The sequence below is a fragment of the Ovis aries genome, chromosome 9 (assembly GCF_016772045.2).
Source record: "Ovis aries strain OAR_USU_Benz2616 breed Rambouillet chromosome 9, ARS-UI_Ramb_v3.0, whole genome shotgun sequence".
Taxonomy (NCBI): Eukaryota; Metazoa; Chordata; class Mammalia; order Artiodactyla; family Bovidae; genus Ovis; species Ovis aries.
Window position 1 is genome coordinate 83,287,901 of NC_056062.1, and position 12,314 is coordinate 83,300,214.

Consider the following 12,314-nt stretch of genomic DNA (forward strand, 5'->3'; position numbering starts at 1 on the left):
CTGGAAAATGTCAGTTTTCATTCCAATCCCAAAGAAAGGCAATGCAAAAGAATGCTCAAACTACTGCACAATCACACTCATCTCACATGCTAGTAAAGTAATGCTCAAAATTCTCCAAGCCAGGCTTCAGCAATACGTGAACCATGAACTCCCTCACGTTCAAGCTGGGTTTAGAAAAGGCAGAGGAACCAGAGATCAAATTGCCAACATCTCTTGGATCGTGGAAAAAACGAGAGAGTTCCAGAATAACATCTATTTCTGCTTTATTGACTATGCCAAAGCCTTTGACTGTGTGGATCACAATCAACTGTGGAAAATTCTGAAAGAGATGGGAATTTCAGACCACCTAACCTGCCTCTTGAGAAATCTGTATGCAGGTCAGGAAGCAACAGTTAGAACTGGACATGGAACAACAGACTGGTTCCAAACAGGAAAAGGAGTACGTCAAGGCTGTATATTGTCAGCCTGCTGATTTAACTTCTATGCAGAGTACATCATGAGAAACGCTGGACTGGAAGAAACACAAGTTGGAATCAAGATTGCCGGGAGAAATATCAATAACCTCAGATATGCAGATGACACCACCCTTATGGCAGAAAGCAAAGAGGAACTAAAAAGCCTCTTGATGAAAGTGAAAGAGGAGAGTGACAAAGTTGGCTTAAAGCTCAACATTCAGAAAATGAAGATCATGGCATCTGGTCCCATCACTTCATGGGAAATAGATAGGGAAACAGTGGAAACAGTGTCAGACTTTATTTTTGGGGGCTCCAAAATCACTGCAGATGGTGACTGCAGCCATGACATGAAAAGACGCTTACTCCTTGAAAGAAAAGTTATGAGCAACCTAGATAGTATATTCAAAAGCAGAGACATTACTTTGCTGACTAAGGTCCATCTAGTCAAGGCTATGGTTTTCCAGTGGTCATGTATGGATGTGAGAGTTGGACTGTGAAGAAGGCTGAGCGCCGAAGAATTGATGCTTTTGAACTGTGGTGTTGGAGAAGACTCTTGAGAGTCCCTTGGACTGCAAGGAGATCCAACCAGTCCATTCTAAAGGAGATCAGTCCTGGGTGTTCTTTGGAAGGAATGATGCTAAAGCTGAAACTCCAGTATTTTGGCCACCTCATGCGAAGAGTTGACTCATTGGAAAAGCCTCTGATGCTGGGAGAGACTGGGGGCAGGAGGAGAAGGAGACGACAGAGGATGAGATGGCTGGATGTCATCACGGACTCGATGGATGTGAGTCTGAGTGAACTCCGGGAGATGGTGATGAACAGGGAGGCCTGCGTGCTGCGATTCATTGGGTCGCAAAGAGTTGGACATGACTGAGTGACTGAACTGAACTGAACTGAGCTTTAAGCTAACTTTCTCACTCTCCTCTTTCACTTTCATCAAGAGGCTTTTTAGTTCCTCTTTGCTTTCTGCCATAAGGGTGGTGTCATCTGCATATCTGAGGTTATTGATATTTCTCCCGGCAATCTTGATTCCAGCTTGTGTTTCTTCCAGCCCAGCATTTCTCATGATGTACTCTGCACAGAAGTTAAATAAGCTGGGTGACAATACACAGCCTTGACGTACTCCTTTTCCTATTTGGAACCAGTCTGTTGTTCCATGTCCAGTTCTAACTGTGGCTTCCTGACCTGCATATAGGTTTCTGAAGAGGCAGGTCAGGTGGTCTGGTATTCCCATCTCTTTCAGAATTTTCCACAGTTTATTGTGATCCACACAGTCAAAGTCATAATGATAATCTAAAAGAAAATGCAAAATGAAGGCTGGCAAATAGCACAAAGTGGTAGCACCGAAATGCGTCCCCTATTCCTGCCATAACAAGTTACCACAAGTTCAATGGCTTAAAACAGCACACAGATCTTGCAGTTCTGGAGGTCAGAAGTCTAACGTGGGTCTCTGTTGGCTAAAATCAAGGTGCGTCAGCAGAGCCACATTCCCTTCTGGAGGCTTTGGGGAGGATCTGTTTTCCTGTCTCACCCAGTGTTCAGAAGCTGCTACAGTTCCTTGACTCACAGCTCCTTTCTTCACCTTCAAAGGGAGAGAACAGCATCTTCAGGTCACTCTCACTATGATTCTTCTGCCTTCTTGTGATTACATCGGGCCCATCGGGTCATAATCCAGAATAATCTCTTTATCTTAAAGTCAGTTCATTAGCAACTGTACATCCATCTGCAAGCTTCATCCCCCCTTGTCATGGAGCACAGAGCATAGAGTTCCGAGGGACTGTGGTGTGGACATTTTTTAGACAGGGCTGTGGCTCTGCATTTCACAGTGCTCTTTGCCCTTAACACTTGTTCATTCGTTCATATACTTACTAAAGGAAAATACAAATGATATAGTAAAAGTATCTTTCAGTTCAGTTCAGTCACTCAGTCGTGTCCGACTCTGCAACCCCATGAATCGCAGCATGCCAGGCCTCTCTGTCCATCACCAACTCCCGGAGTTCACTCAGACTCACGTCCATCAAGTCAGTGATGCCATCCAGCCATCTCATCCTCTGTCGTCCCCTTCTCCTCCTGCCCCCAATCTCTCCCAGCATCAGAGTCTTTTCCAATGCGTCAGCTCTTCGCATGAGGTGGCCAAAATACTGGAGTTTCAGCTTTAGCATCATTCCATCCAAAGAACACCCAGGACTGATCTCCTTCAGAATGGACTGGTTGGATCTCCTTGCAATCCAAGGGACTCTCAAGAGTCTTCTCCAACACCACAGTTCAAAAGCATCAATTCTTCGGCGCTCAGCTTTCTTCACAGTCCAACTCTCACATCCATACATGACTACTGGAAAAACCATAGCCTTGACTAGACAGACCTTTGTTGGCAAAGTAATGTCTCTGCTTTTGAATATGCTATCTAGGTTGGTCATAACTTTTCTTCCAAGGAGCAAACGTCTTTTAATTTCATGGCTTCAGTCACCATCTGCTGTGATTTTGCCAAGAATTCTTCTGTTTGAGTTAAGTGTTTCAGTTCAGTTCAGGCCACACCAGGCCTCCCTGTCCATCACCAACTCCCAGAGTTTACCCAACTCATGTCCATTGAGTCGGTGATGCCATCGGACCATCTCATCCTCTGTTGTCCCCTTCTCCCACCTTCAATCTTTCCCAGCATCAGGGTCTTTTCAAATGAGTCAGTTCTTGGCATCAGGTGGCCAAAGTACTGGAGTTTCAGCTTCAACATCAGTCCTTCCAATGAACACCCAGGACTGATCTCCTTTAGGATGGACTGGTTGGATCTCCTTGCAGTCCAAGGGACTCTCAAGAGTCTTCTCCAACACCACAGTTCAAAAGCATCAATTCTCCATTACTCAGCTTTCTTTACAGTCCAACTGTCACATCCACACATGACTACTGGAAAAACCATAGCCTTGACTAGATGGACCTTTGTTGGCAGAGTAATGTCTCTGCTTTTTAATATGCTGTCTAGGTTGGTCATAACTTTCCTTCCAAGGATTAAGCATCTTTTAATTTCATGGCTACAGTTACCATCTGCAATGATTTTGGATCACTCCAAAAATAAAGTCAGCCACTTTCCACTGTTTCCCCATCTATTTGCCATGAAGTGATGGGGCTGGGTGCCATGATCTTAGTTTTCTGAACGTTGAGTTATGAAGCACTTCAGTTCAATTCAGTTCAATCAGTCAGTTGTGTCCAACTCTTTGCAACCCCGTGAACTGCAGTACACCAGGCCTCCCTGTCCATCACCAACTCCCGGAGTTTACCCAAACTCATGTCCATCGAGTCAGTGATGCCATCCAGCCAACTCATCCTCTGTCGTCCCCTTCTCCTTCTGGCCCCAATCTCTCCCAGCAGATTTATACATTAAAAAATTAGCTGAGGTGTTTGCGGTGGGAGAGCAGTGGGCCAAGAGCGTAAGTTGCCCACCCCAGGGGCTGCCTGCTGTCCCGCTGCCCTCCGAGTGCAGCCATGTCAGAGGAGAAGCCCCAGGAGGGAGTGAAGATGGAGAAGGATCACATCAACCTGAAGGTGGCCGGGTGGATGGCTCCAGGGTCCAGTTCAAGATCAAGAGACACGTACTGCTCTGCAAGCTGGTGAAGGCTTCCTGCAGCGCCCAGGCTTGTCCATGAGACGGATTCGGTTCAGGTTTGATGGGCAACCCATTAATGAAAGAGACGCCCCAGCACAGCTGGAGATGGATGATGAGGACACCAACAGTAGACAGGCGGCCTCCAGCATGGCCAGCTGCCTCTTGGGGTGGGGGGCTGCCTCTAGAGCCCCCATCCCCTTCTGGAGCTGGGCTGTGTTTGCTATCGAACAGTGCAGGTGTGGCCAAGCCCATCGGCAGGCAGGCTCAGATACCGAGGACCTTCCCTAGGTGCCCAGCGCCACTGCGGCAATGCTCCCCAGCCTCCCTCGGCCCATCCCCTCCTAGCTTTGTTTGGGTAAAACGCCCACGTGGTGAGGGACTTGGGTTTTGTTTTTACCTTTTTTTTTTTCTCCCTCCTATGACATTTTCTCCCAACTTGTAACCTGAATGCCTGCTCTCTGTCTAGACGGGGATTTTAACCCCAGGCGTTGACCACCCCTCATTTCAATCACGGAGAGGACTATCACCACTCTGGGGTGCTTCTATGGGGCTAGTTTTGGGGTCACGGTCGGTATGGAAAATACACTTTCACTTACTGATTCTTGCGGGCACAGGTTTTTGTTTTTTTTTTTTTTTAAATGCTAAATATTAGAAATGTAAGCTTTGCCAGAATATAGGATAGTTGAAGGGAAAAGACTGGAATGTTTCTTAAAAGGTAGAAAGTTCTTCAGTAACACAGCCCTGGGCAGGTTCTGGGGCCCCGGACCCATTGCCGTCAACAGCCGGTGGCACTGCTCAGACCCAATGAAAATGGGCTTTTCCCCTTTCCTTAACAGAGAAGAGAGTAAGTCCCACACATCTGCCAGGGTCACAGTGCCAGGGCCTCAGATTTCCTCCAGTATTTGCTTGTGATGAGTAACAATAGTCTGTACGTAAACTAGGAAGATAGAAAATACTGCTGATTTTGCCGTTATGTCTTTATGTAAAAGAGCTGCTTCAAAGCGTGGCTACAAGTGAGAGATGCCTCCTGGTTCTCCCCGAGGACCGTGCTCTGCTCCCCAAGTTGGTATGGAGCTTGCATGTTATGTGTGATTTCAGTCTGTGCAGCATTTTGGGGTCTGTCTTAGTCAACCTCCAGTGGTTGTCCCGTTGCCCTTCCGTGTGGACTCGCTCCTGTCTGACAGCCCCCTGGCTGCCTGTTCGGGTCGCCCGGGCAGGATGGCCACCATCCTCTCCTGCTTGCCTGAGACCTAGCTGGAGAAGTCTGCACTTCCTTTGTCTCTTGCTGTTCGGGCACGCACAGGGTGTCTGCGGCTCTGTTGTGTTTATTCCCCAATTGGTACATTATTTGTTGTCTTGTACTACTGTCAATGGTCAATATTGTTTGGTATTCTGTCAAAAAAAATTAGCTGATAATACAAGGTAGCATGAACAAGCCCCAATATGACTCATTTAAGAGGAGAGCTCACTTAGATGAATGAGGGAGAAAAAAAGAAAATTTTGGTTATCCACGAGAAGTAATAAGGTCACCTCCTTCCTGCCACGAAAGGGCAATGTGATCTTAGGTTGCATTAAGATGAGAACAAAGGAGGGGCTCACCTTGGTAAATCCTTGGCAAATCCCCTGGAGGTTTTGAAGGGTATAAAAAATCTTCAGTGGAGCCAGAGGAGAGAGCCAACAGGGTGAAGAGCCTAGACTCAGAAAGTATAAGAAGTTTGGGGATATTTACGGTGTGGTCTTCAAATACCTAATTGACAGACATATGAAAAGAAATCTAGATTTATCTTTGAAATCTTTGGAGTTTAAAAATGCTAAATCACTTCAGTTGTGTCCTACTCTTTACAACCCCATGGACTGTAGCCCGCCAGGCTCCTCCGTCCATGGGATTCTCCAGGCAAGAATACTGGAGTGGGTTGCCATTTCCTTCTTCAAGGAATCTTTCCAACCCAGGGATCGAACCCATGTCTCTTATGTCTCCTGCATTGGCAGGTGGGTTCTTTACCACTAGTGCTGTGTAGAAGGTAGATTTAAACACAGTGTGGTCATTTTACATGGTTACAGTTTCCTGAAATGGAATGAGCTACCTGAGTTTCCTGTCCCTGGAGGTATTAAAATAGAATCGACAAGTGTCAAAGAATGTGCTCCCAAAACACTCCTTCAGGCCTTGAACGTTGTATTTACACTGTAATCATTTGCATTCCAGTCTCCTTGTGCAACTCGTGACTTCTTTCCGGTCTGAATCTATCATTTTAACTTGGCTCAGAAGGTACAAAATGAATGTTGGTCTGGCAAATAGATGCATGAATGAGATTAAGGGTTCGACAGAGTGATCTTTAGTCCTTCCAACTCAGACTCTCAGTTCTCAGCTAGGATTTGAACTAGGTTTAAAGAATGGAATCAGTTGCAGAAAGAGGGTGGCGGTGTTGCATCCTAGGTTTCACAGTACAGAAAAAGCTCAGAGACAAGAGGGAGCGAGAGAGTGGAAGAAATACGTTGGGTGAAGTACAGGAATTAGAGTTGGGGCAGAAGGTTGGGTCTTGATTCTTGAAGGTTCTTTAATTTTAAGGATGTCAGGCTTTCTCATTCTGCAGTCTGAACCCAGGCCGATGCTTGACTAAATCCTTATGAAAGAAGACAGAAAGAGTGCTCTTACAGTTATGCATTTTGGCTCTGGGGACTTGCTATGGACTGAAATGTCCCCCATGATTCTTATCTTGAAGCCTTAACTCCTAGTGAGATGGATTAGGAGGTAGGGGTTTGGGGAGGTGATTGGGTTTAGATGAGGTCATGAGGATGGGGCCCTCATAATGGGATTAGCTCCCTTCTAAGAAGAGACACCAGGGAGCTTTCTCTCCCTCTCTGTCTCTCTCTGCCATATGAGGACATATGGAGAAGGGAGCCATCTACAAGCCAGGAAAACACCCTCATCAGGGAGCAGAATCAGCCAGCACTTTGCTCTTGGATTTCCCAGCCTCCAAAACTGTGAGAAATACTGAAATAAGCATCTCCTGTTTAAGCTGACCAGGCTATTGTATCAATATCTTTGTTATGGCAGCCAGAACTGACTAATACAGGGCTCTTGCCTACATCTGGGAGTAAAGAGTCAGAGCTCAGCACTAGGAAGTAGCAGCAAAAATATAAAGGAAATCAGATGGGAAGAGACATTACTGAAAACATTAAGACTTGGTAGTGAGATAACAAGAAAGGGTTTAAAGGGGAGGCCCACAGCTTGTGAACATGAGGGCAGACAGTTATGTACACTGAGCTTCTTAGTGCAATGGAAGGAAGACGAGAAACTATTTGGAATATCCAGGATTTCCTGCAACTGTTTCCATTAAGTTCGTGGCTGAAAATGGACTATTTTTAATGTTGATGAGAATGGCAAGTCAAGAGTTTTAGTCTGTGGAGAGCAGACCCCATGGACTGTAGCCCGCCAGGCTCCTGTGTCCATGGGATTCCCCAGGCAAGAATACTGGAGTGGGTTGCCATTTCCTTCTTCAAGGAATCTTTCCAACAGGAATCTTTCTCTCCTCTCCTCTTGGAGAGGAGCTGTAGTACTGAAAAAATTCTACTCTGAATGGTAGTATTAACAGTAGGCACTGTTGGACAAGCCCTAGGATGGGCCAGCCTGATACACTGTGTGCATCATCCCACTTCATTAAATTATCCCTCATTTGAAGGCCTCAGCTTGTACCCCAGGCAGTATCTGCTTTAGGGAGTGCCCAAGGAAAATTCTCGTTCACAGTAGCTCTAAGGATAATTATGTGTCTCTAAATAGCTGAATTTCTTTTTTAAATTTTTGGACCCTGAATGGAATTAACACATGACCCTGTGTGTGTGTGTGTTTGTGTGTGTGGTGTGGTTGGCAGAGGCAGGAGGAAGTTGAAGGAGTTATGCTAAGTTTCAGATCCAGAATTGTGGCCCAATTTTAGTTATGTGTAATATACAATTTTTTAGCCTCTTTCCTGTTTCTTATTTTTTCCCTCCCCTTGTTTTTCTATCCTCCTCCTCTTTTAATTTATGCTGCCTTGTATTTTATGTATCTCTGAAGGCAGTCCTAAATTCCAAAACAAAGGACAATAATTACAAATATATTTCTATTTACGTCAGTCCCCACTTTACAGATAAGGAAGCAGAGGCTCAATTAATTTATTTAACTTGCTCGAGATCACAGTGGGTGTACTACTTAACTATTGCCAGGTAACAAATCCCCTTCAAAACTAGCAGCTTAAACCAATAAACACATAATTTCTCAGTTGATTCCTGAGGGTCAGGAGTCTGGGAGCGGCTCAGTTGGGTAGTTCTAGCTCCGGGGCTGGTGGGGTTGCAATTGAGCCATCTGCTGGGGCTGTAACTGTTTGAAAGCGGCAAAGTCTTTTATAACTTAACCTCAGAAGTGATGATCACTCCCATCTTCCACCAGTCACACAAACCAACCCAGGTAAAGGGAAAGGAGTCCACAAGGGTGTGAGTCCCAGGGATAGGATCGCTGGAGGCCATCTTGGAAGCCGCTACTCGCAGGGAGGAAATAGCATAGCTGAGCCTGCGGGATGTTGCTTCTACAAAAGCACTGGCTCTGGATATGCTCAAGTTTGGTCCCCAGAACTACTTTGATTCCCCCCCCCCTTTCCAGCTTGAAGAACAGGTGAATGAGCACAGCAAGTGAGGAGGCTATGGGTTTCAGATTTCTTCTGATCCTGCTTACAAGTTGCCAATGCTGCCACATTTCCATCCGTAAAGCTTTGTATTGCCTCATAACTATTTAATTGCTGCTAAAAGTAAATCTGATTTTAATCCAGAAGACAACACCAAATGATCTAACTGTCGGGTCCCACTAAGAAGTGGAGAGTAATAGCTAACATGACACTATATAGGTTGACAGCCTCTGACTTTGGTAGTGCAAGAAACAATTGATAGTAATTGTAGTTCCTCCCACTTTTTATATTCTTTGCTTCATGGGAGATATGGGTATATAAAGGATGGAAGTTTTTAGTGATTCTGCTCCCCCCCATAAGGTTATTCCACCCCTCATTTGTTAGTGTAATGAGAAAATCTATAAAAATATTTTTATGGAACATATTTTTTACGGCATTGTTGATCCGTGGCCACATTTTGTCAGGGTAATAAATAAGGACGTGTTGTTTTCCTGGATTCAGGAAACTGCCGGCTCAGTGTTTGGTATTCAGACCTCAGACCCATGACTCACCAGTAAACCACCTGGACAAACGAACAGAGAGGATCTCAACTGCTGTGGACTATTGCCCTACCTCTTGATTCTTAACTCTATTCTGTATCTGGAAATTCCATATTCATTTGAGGTATGTATAAATTGATGTCACTCTCCATGTTTAAACATAGCCCCAAACTGATTTCTTTCCTGAGATTGTTTTTCAGAACAGTGGTGTTGAACTTCAATTAAAATTTGCAAGCCATCGCTGTGCGCCCGTGGTATTTGAATGTTGCTATAACTTCCTGTACATCTCTGTGACCTCCCTCCAGAACTTTGTGGTATGCCAGTTTGCAAATGAGATGATCGGTTTAGCCTAGGGAGAGAATTTTCTCTTTAGTTTTGACTGATTTAGGTACAAATTGATTTGTTAAATTCTCTTAGAGTGTTCTAGGCTTTGTGCTATATTCTCTAAGTGGCTAAAAAGCTAAGACACAGTCTTTGCGCCTTTAAAAACTTGTGGTCTAGCTGCTAGGTAAATATTAACAGGAACAATTATGAAACCATGTGAGATAGCAGAAGTATTCACAAAATGCTTGAGGAGAAAGAAGGGGATTAGTTCTGCCCAGTGGTAGAGGAAGAAGATTTTACCAGGAAAGACCTCTCTTAGATTGGTGGCCCCCAAATGTTGGTCTCAAGACCAGTGCTAGTCTCTAAGAGAATTTTCACTGACTTGTGGCAGAATGAGAAAGAAAACAAAATTCCACAAGCTAATTTTAAGATTTAAAAAATCTTAATTTAGCATGAAATTATGTATTGACATTCTTTTTCCTGTGATGTCCTTCACTTCATGAAGACATGATGATAATATATATTATTATTTGTTTTCTTTCATTGCAAAATAAAACTTGGCAACCTAGCATCATCCAAATTTTCTTGTATGCATTCATTTATTGGTCCTTGAAACCTAAACGGCTAGAAGCCCTTGTGAGGATGGTTATATTTGTGCCGGGGTTGGAAGAAAGAGATACTCATGTAAAGGCATTCTTGCTGCTTGCCTGTCAGTGGTTTAACAATACCTACATTAAGGGGAAACTAATTTGTGAGAAAGAAAAAAATGTATGCTTGCATTTAAACACTGGCTTTGAGTGTTTTTCTAGTATGTGTCTGGGGGAATGTGGAGGGGGGTGGGTGTAAGAGAAAAAAAAAGTACCCACAGTGGTGCAGAATTTGAACTGTACTTTTGGAGAGCTGCTGTTGCCAACATGAATACTGGTTTTAGAAGGATTCACACCCCCATCCCCTCAACCTTCACCCCTCTGTATAAAATCTTCAGAAGTTTAGATAAGATTTAGCTTGATGATTGTAAACCTCTACTTCTTTCCAGGTATTGGATTAAAAAGTAACCTTTGTATATATGGGCCCCTTTTCTCCCCTGAGTTTTCACCAGGGGACAGAAGAGTGAGCCATTGTGTCTGTGTGTCTGAGCAGGTCAGTGGTAACGGAATATTTAACCTGCCACATTGTCAGTCTACCTTGTTCATCTCACCTACAGTGGCAAAGCTTTTCATCTATTTGCAAATGGATGCCTCTCAGGAGTTGAGCTATATCCATAATTTTAGGGAATGTATCATCTTTGAAGAGGGATTCAAGGAGAATGACAAAGATGATAAAAGGGCTGAATAATATCAAAAGGTATCAGATTTAAGAAGAATACTATAGGGATTTCCCTATCTGAACTCTGGGGCAGTGATCTTACAGGATTCCTTCCAGCATAGATGCTTTAAAAAATGATCAAAGATTTCCCTGAAAATTTGCAAGACAACGCTTGTAAACAGCAGGCTCTTCTACTGTGCATTTGGAAGCAGCCCTGTGTGTGGTCAAGTAAGAGGCTCTGAAGTCAGAGGATTCAAATTCTTGCTCACTCATTACTGCAGTCAAGTCACCACCTTGCTAAGCTTTAATTTTCTCCTCTTCAATGGAAATAATAGTCTTACTCCAAAGGCTGATGTAAATAGAAGTAATAAGCATGCAATAAGCACAAGCTATTACTATTCTTCTTCTATTTAAATTTTTATTATTGTCACTTGCTCCTGAGAGGAGAGCCTCTCTCCTGGCCCTTCTCTCCTTGGCTCTGCGCTGTCTCCCGTGTCTGTGTCTGGAGTGTCCTGATTCAAGTGATCACGTGCACTGGTTGATTCTTTCAGCTTCCTTGAAACTAAAGCATCTGCACGTGAACAACAACAATGAAATGATGTTTATAGGGCAGATCATTTATTTTGCTTAACTCTCAAATGTTAAAGGAGATAAATAAAAATTTTATGTCACAATATTTTTAGACAAAATCATGTGGAGGAAAAAAATGTTATTTAAGTGAATTATGTATTCTATTAATAATCCACAGGCTTCACTCTCCCCATGACCTTTAGCAACCCAGTAATGGATATATTGGAAGGAGATAAACACACAAGAGAGGATGAGATGATGGAATATTCTGTGGCCTTTCTGGTTCCTATTTTGTTTAAAAAAGAGAAAAACATGGGCTTCAAGAGGTAGAATTGTGACCCAGTGTGTCCACCCTGAAATGGCCAGCTAGGCTGTTGGAAGTTGAGATAGAGAAGCTAAGAAGGGCCCTTTCCACACCTTAGCACCAAATTTTGTAATTAAAACAGAGGGGGAGAGGACACATGTATACTTACAGCTGATTCATGATGTTGTACTGCAGAAATCAACACAACATTGTAAAGCAACTATCCTCCGATTAAAAATAAATTAAGGGAAAAAAGAGAATAAAAGGTCCACGAGGTTTCATTGGTTCCTTAGAAGTGTTGAATTGACCTAACCTTGATGAGCGCTATTTGAGTCATTCATTCATTCAACCAGTAATTGTTGGACACCCAGATACTGTTCGTTCTGCAAGTATGCGTCCGACTCTTTGCGACCCTATGGATTGTAGCCCACCAGACTCCTGTGTCCAAGGGATTCTCCAGGCAAGAATACTGGAGTGGGTTACCATGCCCTCCTCCAGGGGATCTTCCTGACCCAGGGATCGAACCTGTGTCTCCTGTGGCTCCTGCACTGCAGGCAGATTCTTGAC